This window comes from Mauremys reevesii, unplaced genomic scaffold (assembly GCF_016161935.1).
Source record: "Mauremys reevesii isolate NIE-2019 unplaced genomic scaffold, ASM1616193v1 Contig6, whole genome shotgun sequence".
NCBI classification, from domain to species: Eukaryota; Metazoa; Chordata; order Testudines; family Geoemydidae; genus Mauremys; species Mauremys reevesii.
In genome coordinates this window covers 661672-674008 of record NW_024100873.1, presented here as the reverse complement: position 1 = coordinate 674008, position 12337 = coordinate 661672, and the positions used below count along the sequence as shown (strand labels likewise).

Below are 12337 nucleotides of genomic sequence, written 5' to 3'. Positions count from 1 at the left end.
GAGGGGGGCGTGGCCTCAACTGGAAGAGGCGGGGCCTCTCAAGATTTAAAGGCCCTGGGGCACCGGCTGTGGCTGGGAGACCCAGGCCTTTAAATCAACCAGGGGCTCCCAGCTGCAGAGGTGGCTGGGAGCCCCTGGGGCTCCGGGGCAAATTAAAGGGCTTGGGGCTCCGGCCGCCACAGAGCCCCAGGCCCTTTAAATCCCCACTGCAGCTCTGTCAGCCAGAGCTGCGGGTGGGATTTAAAGGGCTCGGGGCTCCCCGCAGCCGCGGGAGCTCTGGGCCTTTTCAATCCCCACCTGGGCCTGGCTGCCGGGTTGGGGCCAGGATTTAAAGGGCCCGGAGCTCCTGCTGCTGCAGGGAGTTCCGAGCCCTTTAAATCCTGACCCCTGCCCAGCCGCCGAAGCTGCAGGCGGGATTCAAAGGGCTCTGGGCTCCCCGCTGCGGCAGGGAGCTCCAAGCCCTTTAAATCCCTGCCGCAGAAGCTGGTGCAATCCAGCATGGTGTACTGGCTCTTGCTGGTACGCTGTACCGAACCGTACCAGCTTACTTTCACCTCTGCAGCCACCACTCACCAAGTACTGCTAAGAGGCATAAGTACTTCCTTTTTTAAATGCCTGAGAGCTCTTCTGCTGCTTCCCCTCAAGATTGTTGATGTAACCTTAGCTTGTGACTTCTTTCAACCTGAACATCTATGGATGTTTAATGTTTTGAATTGCACTCAGCAGCCTTACCTATAAATTAAGACAGATTTTGTGGGGCAGTTATTTCCTTGTTGTACATAAGATGCTGGGCTTGCTGTACAGTTGAGACTTGAAGCTTTATAGTTGTATTGTCAGCCTGCTAGTTAACGAATTGAGAGTGGCAGTGAGTGTTGTAGGAGATGCAGGCTACCAGCATATGAGCAGTGCCCTCCAACTCTATTTCCCACTTGACATGACACTGTGCGAATGCAACCCGAACAGTTTTACTGTGGGCACAAATTCTATTGAGCCAGTCTCAGTGCTGCCAATTCCCATGATTTTGTCATGCATCTCATGATAATTGTTTTCCTTAAAGCCCCAGCTCCTGGAGTCCAGTGGAGATGTGATGATTTCAGCCTTCATGCCTAAAGAAAAAGTAAGTTTCTAGCCCTCATGGCTGTGGAGAAAGCTTCAAAATGTGACCCCAGTGCACCCTAAGGGCTCAAAAAGCCAAAGGCAAATAAAGAACATCAACTCTATTATTTTTACGTAATCTCGTGATTTTAAAGCCAATCTAATGATTTCTGGTGAGCCTGACTCATGAGTTTTGAACATTTGGGGCTGGCAGTACTGCAGTCTATTGAACTGATTCTGGCATTATCAATCCTCAGACATGGAGCCCTATCCTGTGCAGTGCTGAGTGCCCTGGCCTCCCATTGGCTACAGTGGGAGCTGAGGTTGCAACACAACTCCTGCGTTCAGGTCCTGATCCAGCAGAGCCCCCTTTCCCTGGGGAAGGCAGTTCAGCCACCACATGCCAAAGAGTTTTTTCGCTCACACAAGAGTTGAGTGCCTAACAACAGAGAGAGAACTAGAGTGAAGGGCGTACATGGAAGATGGCTGCTCCACTGACAGGCGAGGGGAAACGCCAATTGACTATTTCCTCTTTTATGCTTTAACAAGACTTTCTTGCCATGTGAATTTTCAGAGCTGCCATGCTAAATGCAACAGGGCTCAGCTTACTTGTACTACTGAAAAATAATTGTGCTTCTGAAATCCTAAATACCCTACTGCAGAACAGCTCTCCTGTCCTGAGTGTTTTCAAGCACAACTCAGCCTGGTTGCTAGCACATAGGCATTAATTTATTAGCCAGGTGCATGGACTTCTCAAAGGAAGTACAAAAGCTTCAGAGAGATGACAGACACTTCCTGAGTTTGGATACATTAGCTCATATATAATGAGGCTGCTCTTAGACTCCGTCCTCTTCTGTCCGTGCTCTCCCTCCTCTGCGCTTGTCATGGCAGGTGAAATAGTTTATGCTGATTTAAACATTTTGGGAGCCTCTTCCAACCCATTGCATCCACCGCGGCACCTCAGTAAGTCTTTAATTTCTTAGTTTTGTACTAGTATGAGCTCTCTTTTTGATTACAAAAATGCAGTCCTAATGTACTACTTTATTATTTGAATTGTAGCACAGCTAGAGATCAGAAAGAAGGTCTTTAGAACCAAGGAGCAGCTCTATATGCTATGTTCATAGAATGGGACTTCTGAGAATGTGAAATCCCCTACAATTGTCAGAACTGGATACGGAATTTCTTTAAAGCATTATTATAGTGTGAATTATGTCAGTATTAAAACAGCCACAACACTACAAGAGTAGCCGCTGTCAGCCTATATATATACACAATTACAAGTGCAATACAATACATGATTGTATGCCAACTTACATACATATTTGGAGGATTGAAGTAAACTAGTGAATCTACAATTTACTATAGTGGGATAAGTCAGAGGGGTAAGGAGCAGGGCACTGGTCAAATCTTGGGAAGAGTGAACAGAGAGAAGGAACCTGGGAGGCTCCAGGAACAGGGAGGATTTCATTGTCTCATTAGAGAGGATTAGAAGAAAAGAGGTGAGGAGATATTTAGGTAACTGTGTCATGGAGCCTAATAGATGCAGAGTGAAGAAAAGGATTTACTAGCCTCTGGTTAAAGACCAAATGTTTATTTGAGGAGGTTAGGAATTGGGGCTGGAGAAAAAGGGAAATTTGGCTACCAGAGAAAATTACAGGCAACCAAGGGATTTTACACAGGATTCTGAAATGGGAACACGTTCCCACCTTCTCCTCTACTCTGAGTGCAGAAGAGGAGTAGACATGTCTCCCACCAAATGAATTTTCAAAAGTTGTAACTTAAAGGAGACTCTCAAGGAGGAACATAGTAGCAAGGATGGGAGGAGAGCGGGAAAATGCATATCAGAATAATGAAGAAATAAGGAACTGAGCTAAATGTTAACTTAAGGCAGAGGGTTCTCAAGCTTTCCATACTGTGACTCCATGTTACTACAAGTTTTAGGGCACCCATCCATGTATCCAAAAAGAAAGGGAGTGTGGTCACGGCCCCCTGAAACCTGTTTATGCCCCAGTGAGGCTAAGAATCCTTGACTTCAAAGGATGTAAAATGTAAGCGTAAAAATTATGGAGCAATTTTTAAAGGATTTGCCAGACAATTAGTATTATTTGAAATTTTAAAATCTTGATGCTCTTTTAGAACTGATAAAAAAGTGTAGATGTTAAATATCTCTTTTCACGGTAGTACAGTGGAGTGATAACCCAATAAGACTGTGGCAATTAGCCTTTTAACAGGAGTAGTTTTAATTTTAAGAAATGATTTCAAAGTGGCAGTGAACAAAATACAAATTAAAATTGATATTTGAGTTTTACCTGTTGGTTTGGCAAATGTAGGTCCATTACTTAACAGGAAAAGACAGCAAATAAAGGATGACACACAGAAAGTTGTGGTGTTTAATGCCTTCTTTTGCTTCTGTCTTCACTAAAAAGATTAATTTGGAGCACATGCTTAAGACAATATTAACAATAAGGGGGAAAGTGTCTTGGGCCAGAATATGGAAGGAACAGGTTAAAGAATGTTTAGATAAGATAGATGCGTTCAAGTCAGCAGGGCCTGATTAAATTCACAAGACAGTATTTAAGGAAATAGCCGAAGCAATATCAGAACCATTAACTGTCTTTGAGAACTCAGGAAGGATGGGAAAGGTCCCAGAGGACTGGAGAAAGCAAAACACAGTACTCTTCAAAAAAAGGAAAAAGGAAGACCCAGGAAATTACAGACCAGTCAATCTAACTTCGATACCTGGAAAGATAGTGGAACAAATGATCAAACAATCAGTTTGTTCAGATCTAGAGAATAATAAGGTGGTAAGTAGTAGCCAACACAGATATGTCACGCACAAATGATACAAAACCAATCTAACTTCCTTCTTTGACAAGGTAACTAGGGGCTGGAGGGAAGCAGTAGACATGATGTATCTGGATTTTAGCAAGGCTTTTGACACAGTCCTCCATGACAGTCGCATAAGCAAACAAGGAAAATGTGGCCTAGATGAATTTACTATAAGATGAGTGTACAACTGGTTCAAAGACCATACTCGGAGCGTAGTTAACAATGCTTCACTGTCAAACTGAGAGATCGTATCAAGTGGAGTTCCACAGGTGGCTTTCCTGTGTCCAATACTATTCAATATTTTCATTAATGACTTAGATGAGGGAGTGGAGACTACACTAGTAAAATTTGTGAATGACAGTTTCCAGCTAGGAGTAGTGCCAGCATTTTAAAGGCCAGGATTAGAATTCAAAACAACCTTGATAAATGGAGAATTGGTCTGAAATCAACAATATGAATTTCAATAAAGACACGTGCACAGTACTACACGTAGGAAGGAAAAATCAAATGCATACCTCCAAAATGGCAAATAGCTGGCTGGGCACTAGTACTGCAGAAAAGGATTTGGCGGTTATAGTGGATCACACACTGAACATGAGTTCATTAGCAAAAAAAGGCTAATGTCATTCTGGTTTGTAGTAACAGGAGTGGCGTATGTACAGGCTTGTCTACCTGGAACCTTTACAGGCCCCTGTAACTAGGGTGTGACTCTACAGAACACCAGCTTGCCACACACTAATGTCAGGTCTGGATTCAGTTTGTCTGTTCTGAAAGTTCTGGTGTGTGGTGCTTCCAAACACCTGTCAGGGATGGGCTAGGACCTGATATACCTAATCCTGCCTCAGCACAGCTGATAGACTAGATGGTTTGTTGAGGTCCCTTCCATCCTTACATTTCTGTGATAAACACAGATTAATACCACCTCCAATTATCAAAAAAATAAAATTAAGGGGGTGTATTACCTTCTTTCAGAGCTCTTTTGCAACAAATCTGACTTTCTGAACTTTTTGTTTTGTGTTTGCCTTGCATATTCCTTTCCATATGGCAATTGAATTAATACAATAACAATTATAAATATCTACTTCCGAGCTTAATGTTTTCTTCAAATAGTTGTTGTTAAAGATAAAATGAGAACCCTGGAGTCTGATACTGATAATGCAATGCTTTTTGGCACACAAGTTCAGAAGACACTCTGTTACCAGTATAGGAGTTGTTCCCACAGAGGATTTTAGGAGTTATGATGACACAGTGTTTCAGACACAGCGTTACTGTGACAGAGGGCTTTCAGCAAAGGATTCACAGGACATGCCTCTTACATGAAGAAACTGGCACATTCAACAGTCACACAATTCTCACTTGTGTAATGTTTTTCTACCATAATATTGGAGAGGTACCTACACCTTAATGCAGGGCCGCCTTTGCCTTACCTGTCCTGACAGGCTCTCTATGTTGGGTCACAAGGGGAGCTGATGGGTTGGGATACAGATACAATCCAATTTCTTCCCTTACAGAAGGGCGGGGGAGGTCTCCAAGGGGATGCCGACAATAGCACTGGGCTGTGGGATGGCATCCTGAAACAGCTGTATGGTGTGTGACGCAGTAGGAAATTGTGAGTATTGCTGAGGAAGAAGGGGGCTATTTGGCGATCAGGGTAGGAGGCATCTCTTCCCCTGTCATTGCTCCACATGTATGAAGCTCAGGCTGGCTGCTTTATTTTTAAACTGCATTTAAAAATTCAGCCACTTGACAAAGTACAATTAGAAGTTAACGTGGACATAAAGACAATGAGACATAGACACCGTTATATGGTTAAATGTGGAGGCTGTGACTTTATTTAAAACTATTACCTAACTAGGGTAACTACCCAAACTACCCAGAAAGGTTGTCCCAGTGCGGATCTCAGTTGGCACGAATGGCCGTGGTGTACTACAGACTAGAGGGTAAATGTGACAGTCATGCCCCCTCTCCACCCTCACGCTGACTGTAAGCCAGAGTCCTACCCCTTCCTCCATGCTAGAGACAGGAGAGACAAGATGAGGTGAGCCACAAGCTGCATGAGACACAGGGTATGTCTGCGGTTCGAGCTGGGGGTGAGATACCCAGCTTGAGGAGACAAACCCTGTGCTAGTTCTGACCGAGCTAGTGTGCTAAAACTAGAGGGTATTTTAAAAGAGAGTGTGTCCATCTTGAGCAGCAGGATGGACTCACCACCCCGAGTACATAGGTACAAACCCAGCCGAGACCACAGGCACCTTCTCGGAGTGGCTAACACCTCCCCTGCCAGCCACGCTGCTGCAGCTACATCCAATTTTTAGGGCACTCACTCAGTCAGAGTTAGCAGAGATAGATCTCCTCGAGCTGGGAATTGCTCCCCCAGCTCAAAGCGCAGGCAAAACCCCTCACCAGGCAATACTGTGCTCAGGACCATGGCCCAGGAAGCCCACTGGGTTATGGGAACATCAGAACAAACCCTTTCTAATCTACAACCACATGGGAACCTGTCAAAATTGGAACAATTACAATCTAATCCCAGACCAGCTCGATGCTGAATGGAAAGTGGGAAAAACCCACACAGCAGTTTGCCAATTCTGCCATATGGCAAATATCCTTTTCAGCCTCCAAACTGGTGATCAGCTGAACCCCCCGCATCACCAGCAATCCACCAGCTATATTAAAGGTGCAACAGGGATCACACAATAGTTACCCCACATCGGTAACTCGAAGCGCAGTCAGGTAGTTTAGACACTGGTTTTCTAGCAACAAAGGACAGGTCTGCGTTCTATGCAACATGCATCTGGCAGGACTTAGCTAACCGGAGTCCTTTATCACTCCTGGAGCTGGATGCTGAATTTCTTTAATGCCCTGTGGGGCACTTTACGTCAGTGTAAATACAAACTGTCTCAGACAATGTCATAGTCAGTGACAGGCTCTCCATACAAATACAAGGGCCAGGCTGTTATATTTTGATGACCCTCTTTTCTTTCAAATTCCTCAAGCCCCATCTCTGCTGTGATACCTACAAAAACATCAGGCAACCGATGATGCCTAAGTTGAGTGATAGTTTGGGGTAAATGATTTAACTTTACCAAAGGAGGAAACAAATTTTGCATTACTTTATTTATTTGTTTGTTTATTTAGATTTAAAATAACAAAGATTCTTATCCAGGGCTCCAGGTATCCTAACATAATTATACAATTAAATTCACCATCAAATTGTGCACAGAGCTAATCTCTGTAATGTCTGATCTTATTACTGTTACCCTCAGGCTCTCTCCCATTGTGTCCTTTACTCAGTGAGAGCGTCCCTGGCATGAGAAGATTATGATTCAGTCTCTTAGGGCAGGTCTATGCTTAAAACGCTGCAGTGGTGCAACTGCCGCAAAGCCACTGTAGCGCTTCAGTGCAGATGCTGCCTATGCTGACGGGAGGGCTCCTCCCATCAGTGTACGTGCTCCACCTCCCCGAGAGGCAGTAGCTATGTCAGTGGCAGAAAGCCCTGCCAGCAACACAGCACTGGCTATATCGGGGGTTAGGTTGGTGTAACTGCATCACTTGGGGTGTGGATTATTCACACCACTGAGCGACATAGTTATACCGACCCAATTTCCTAATGTAAGTCTGGCCTTAGTAAGAGTTCAGGTGACTGCTCCAGACTGGAACCTTTGGGTGCGACCACAATAAAATAGATCATATATTTCATAAACCTGTTCGGAGGATGCAAATGAGCTATTGCAGTTTCGATATATACTATAGTAGGGCAAGTCAAATGGTGAGGGCCAGTAAATGTGGTGAGTCTTGAGAGGAATGACAGGGCAGAAGGGATCTGGCAGGACTTCGTTGTTCTATTAGGAGAGGTGTGGGTGTCTCACAGTCCAAGAGGGAATGATGGGATTTGAAAATCATTGAGGAGACAATTCAGTGCAGAGGGTTGTGAAGTCAGTGCCACTCGATGGGCGAAGTGTAGAGAGGGACGGGCCTACTAGTGTCTGTGCAGACAAGAATAAAGTCCCGTATCTGAGGAATACAGGAAAGGGGGCTGGAGAAAAGGAGGAAATGCGGAAAGCCTGGTCCAGGGGGAATGATGAAGGCACAAAGGGATATCGTCTCCTAGGCTCTGAAATGGACAGGATGCCAGGGGCATTTCCAAGGCTAGGGATGAGGTGTTCACATTTCCTGAGGGCAGAGAGACGCTATAAGACTTGGTATTTGTGGATCAGTCAAAGTTTGGGAAGTTGTGACTTAGAACAGACAGGAGGGAACCCGTGGTAAGTATGAGAGGAGATTGGGGGTGAGCAGTGAATATGCATCAGTATTTCTAAAATAACGAGGAAACAAGAAATCATGAATTAAATTTTAACAAAGGATGGACACTTTTTTTGGTAAAGAAGTCCCTTGAAAATGACTGGTTGTATTTGAAATGTAATTATACAAGTTATTTTACAAAACTGATATCTTTAGATTGTAACTTCTATAGCAGTGGTCTCCAAACTTTTTTGATCGTGCACCCCTATCAGTAAAAAAATTTTGAGCACACACCCCCTGCTGTGCCGAAGCAAAAAAAAAAAAAAAGCCGCTCGGACTCCCACCCAAACTGCCGAAGCAAAAAAAAAAAAAGCGCTCCTCCTGCCACGCACCCCAAATGATCCTCTTGTGCACCCCATGGGGTGTGCGCACCGCACTTTGGAGACCACTGTTCTATAGGTATAATGACATTGCTGAGATAAGGGAAGAAATTTTGGATTATTATGTTGTCAGCCTCTATTTTTATTCTATTAACATTGTAGTTGCTAAATAAATATTAATATCCCAACTATGATGTCACATAGGGCATATGGAACACGTTAAAGTTGTACTGTAATTGGCCAAGCTGGCAAGGCCTTACACTCAGCTGGGTGACATTTCTCTGACTGTCTCTTTGTAACACGATAACTGTAGAGTGCCATTGTCACGCTGCCTGGTAAGGGACACAGCTCAGCCCAGCCTGCCAAACTACCCAGCCTGGTGGTACAGTCTATAGTTAGATTTAACCAATCCAGTGACAAGTGTGTGCTTCCAAATTACTATACTGGTGATCATGAAGCCACAGACAGTCCCTTTAGGCTCTCCAGCCCCTGTTTACCACCCAGGCAAACTAGACTTTATAATAAAAGATTATTAAAACAACAAAAACACATATATTGGGGTTTCCAATCCCAAAGGATCAGTCACTTACCCCAGGTAACAGGATGCTCAAGGTGTTACCAAAATCCAATGCCGGTAGCCAATCCTTAGTAAACTAACTAATGATTTATTAATAAAAAAAGAAAAGAAGAGAGTTGGTAAAAGTTAAAGCAGATAAGATACATTACTGTTGCATCAGAATATGAGTCCAGTTGTTGGCAGAGGTATAACGTCAGCTAACCCTGTGTCAGTCTCTTAGAGGCCTTTCATGAATCTTTCAGGGCATCCCGCTGGGGATCTCAGTCCAATAGCTGAAGCTCCCCCTGTGCCAGAGCTCAGCAGATCAGAGATCGCAGGGCCCTGCCCAAGGTCTAGTATTTATCGCTCTCGGGCAGGCTGACAGGCCTGTTCACAGAAACGGTCCCAGCAGGGGGTTTCCTCTGATGAAGAATAGGCAACGCAGACAGTCTGTGAACCACCACTGTTAACCCAACGACCCTTGCTTTGAAGTTAACCCCTGTCATGAGGGGAGAATGGGGGACCTGGAATGGGGAGAAGGGAGGAATGAGGGGAACACAGAACTGCTGACATGGGGGGAAATGGGGGACCCTGGTGTGGAAGGGGGGTAGCATGGGGGAAAGAAAAGAGGACACTGTTATGGGAGATGGGGAATGGAGGGCACCGATCTCCTGGCAGGGGGAGATTGAGGGAGTTGCAGGGAATCCCTGCAGTACAGGGAGGTGAAGGGGGTCACCCAGGGAGCTTTTGGGGGGAATGGAGGGATGGAAGGAGCCCCTGGCATGTGCAATGAGCTCGGCCAACAGATAGTACAAAGTGTGCGAGCCTCTGGTTATATTCAACTGTTCTAGATCACTAGGCAAATGTGTAACTAGTTGGTATTGATCCAGTGACTCTGACTTCCTTGATATTGTTGCTGTTTAGCCCAGCGTTAGGAGACTTTGGGTCTGGCAGGTCAGTTTCCCATTGGAGGTGAAATTAGTGATCCGGTCTCAAGCTATTTTCTTAGTGGAGCTTGTTTATATACAAATCACCTGGCTGTCCTTGAACAGAGGTGTAACAGACTGAACACGGGTAACTCCTTTCTGCAGAAAGGGGGGAAGGACGTAGAGGTCTGCAAGGCTGGATGGGCTCAGCGAGCTGCTCTGGGCGTTGTGACCTGCTGCACAGGAGCTCAGCGCCACTCAGGCTTGGCCCACCCACCTTGATCATGATGACGGGGGGTGACCAGGCAGTGGCACTACGAGCCCGTGCGCCGGGTCACAATGCCACTCACACAAGTTTGGCCCAGCTGCCCCCCGTCAGGGAAGCCAGGCCAAACCTGAGCAGCACTGTGACCCCCGGGAGTCACAACACCCAGAGTGGGGAGCCGAGCCCAGCCAGCCCCAGGACAGAAGCCGCGGACGCTGCTGCTCTGGTAGGTATGGTTTGCTGTTTAGTACTTGGTACACAAATGTGTATATTATGTGTTGTGGGTAAGCTAGGTAGTAACGCAGGTGTTTATTGAACTAATGCTATTTACTAGGTCATGACAGGCCATCGAGATTTACAAATGTGACCTGACCCCAGAAAGGTTAAGAACCACTGTCTTGAGGGGGCTGACACACAGACTCGCCCTATAACATGGTCAAATGCCCAGCATTGTAAGTGGGATAGAACTGTGTTGTTAAATAATTGACAGTCGGGATTTGTTAGTATTTTGCAGTATTTTGCTCTGTTTCGGCACAGGGCTGCCCTCAAAGTGATGTGGCCCTTAACTGACAGGTTTAAAACTATTCTTGATATTATGTGAGGAGGAACACAAATGCCCATTGGAGGGTGCTGCACGGGCTCCACAGGACAGCAGGTGGCCATTATTATTTCTTGCACTAACTGCAGAGGATATTTCACTAAACCCCGACTCTTCCAGATCACACTCAGTGTCCCCGCTGGCATCGACTCGCTGCAGGGCTTGGAGCAGCTGGGATCCTCATCCTGCTGGGAGCTGTGATAGCCATGGGCGTTTGGGGTAAGCAGTTCCAAATTAATTTGTGCCAAATGCAGCACCCTGAAATTTCCTCTCCCCCCCATATTTCTGATTCCAAACTTCTTGTGAATAATGTCCTGGACACTTCATTATCACCACAAGGAGAACAATATCACAAGAACAAGGTTGAGTCCCCTGTGATCCAGCTCTCACAACGTCACTGTTCAGTGTGCAGAGAAACGTGGAAGACACCTTATAATGTGTAATAAATGCAATTTTCTCTTTCTCTGTCGTGTTCTCTCTCTCTGGCCCAGTTCTGAATTTGATAGCAACAGTAGGTAATGATTTGTTGTTGCACACACCCTCATTCCCAGTTTGCTGAGCCCTACGTAGTAGTCACCACTCATGCTTATGCTGTTCTGAAGTTTTTCAGACCAAAGGATCTCTGAATTCACTGGAGAACAATAGTACCCGGGAGACACTCATCCATCAATCCAACTGCAGCACTGGCCTAAAAGATTTCCATTTCCACTTGAAACAATTTGTGTGTGAATCATCTCACCACTCAACAGGTAACCTGAGCTCCTTCTCTCTCAGCAGCTTCCTGTATTGCAGTGACATCTAGTGGTCACTTAGGGTAACTCTAAGTGGAGGGGACAAACCACTTCCATAAGTGCAATAAATATCCTATTGCTTTACAAACTACATATAGGGTAGCTGCTATCTGGTAGTGAGTCCTGTTTACTTTCCCCAATGCTTCTGTTGTAAAAAGGTCTTGTGTTATCTTTGGAGAAGCTCTCACACTTCCATTGTTTGCAACATGCCTTTGAACTATGGGGTGAGGGGAGCCCTCAGGCTGGAGAAATGTATTTTCTTTGGCCCATGAAATTTCTTCCAGGTTTTGCTGAGATGTGAACTTTGGAAGAGTCGCCATTTCCCACCTTGCTTGTGATGCTCAGGAAAAGTGACAACTAACTGCATAAAAAGTCAGAAGTGCTGAGCTCACCCTGCCACAGCCGCACACCCGGCACTGGGAGCTACCACAGCAGATGGAGATGGATGTGAGGAGAGGGTGAGAGCTGGGCCAGGCTCCCCCTCCTCATCCAGCACATGGGCCCAGGAACTTCCATCCATACAAACACCAGATGGGGCAGAAGCTCCTCCTGGGGAGGGAGAGGGAGCTGGCTCTGCTCCCATTGGCCGCCCAGGCCCATTCCCTGCCTCCTCCCCTGAGGATAACAGACTTTCCCTGTTACCAGCTAGCACTGA

At 45.7% G+C, this 12337-nt stretch overlaps 1 protein-coding gene and 1 long non-coding RNA gene across 2 annotated transcripts in view; one reads left to right on the top strand and one right to left on the bottom strand.

Annotated features, from left to right (window-relative positions):
- The window catches only part of LOC120394448 (C-type lectin domain family 2 member B-like), a 1239960-nt gene that overhangs the window by 751046 nt on the left and 476577 nt on the right, over positions 1-12337 (bottom strand). The gene's annotated exons all lie outside the window — the stretch shown is intronic.
- On the top strand, positions 10419-11630 carry LOC120394471. The gene is made up of 3 exons (XR_005592297.1): positions 10419-10519; positions 11012-11110; positions 11494-11630. It is a non-coding gene; the product is annotated as an uncharacterized LOC120394471 (long non-coding RNA).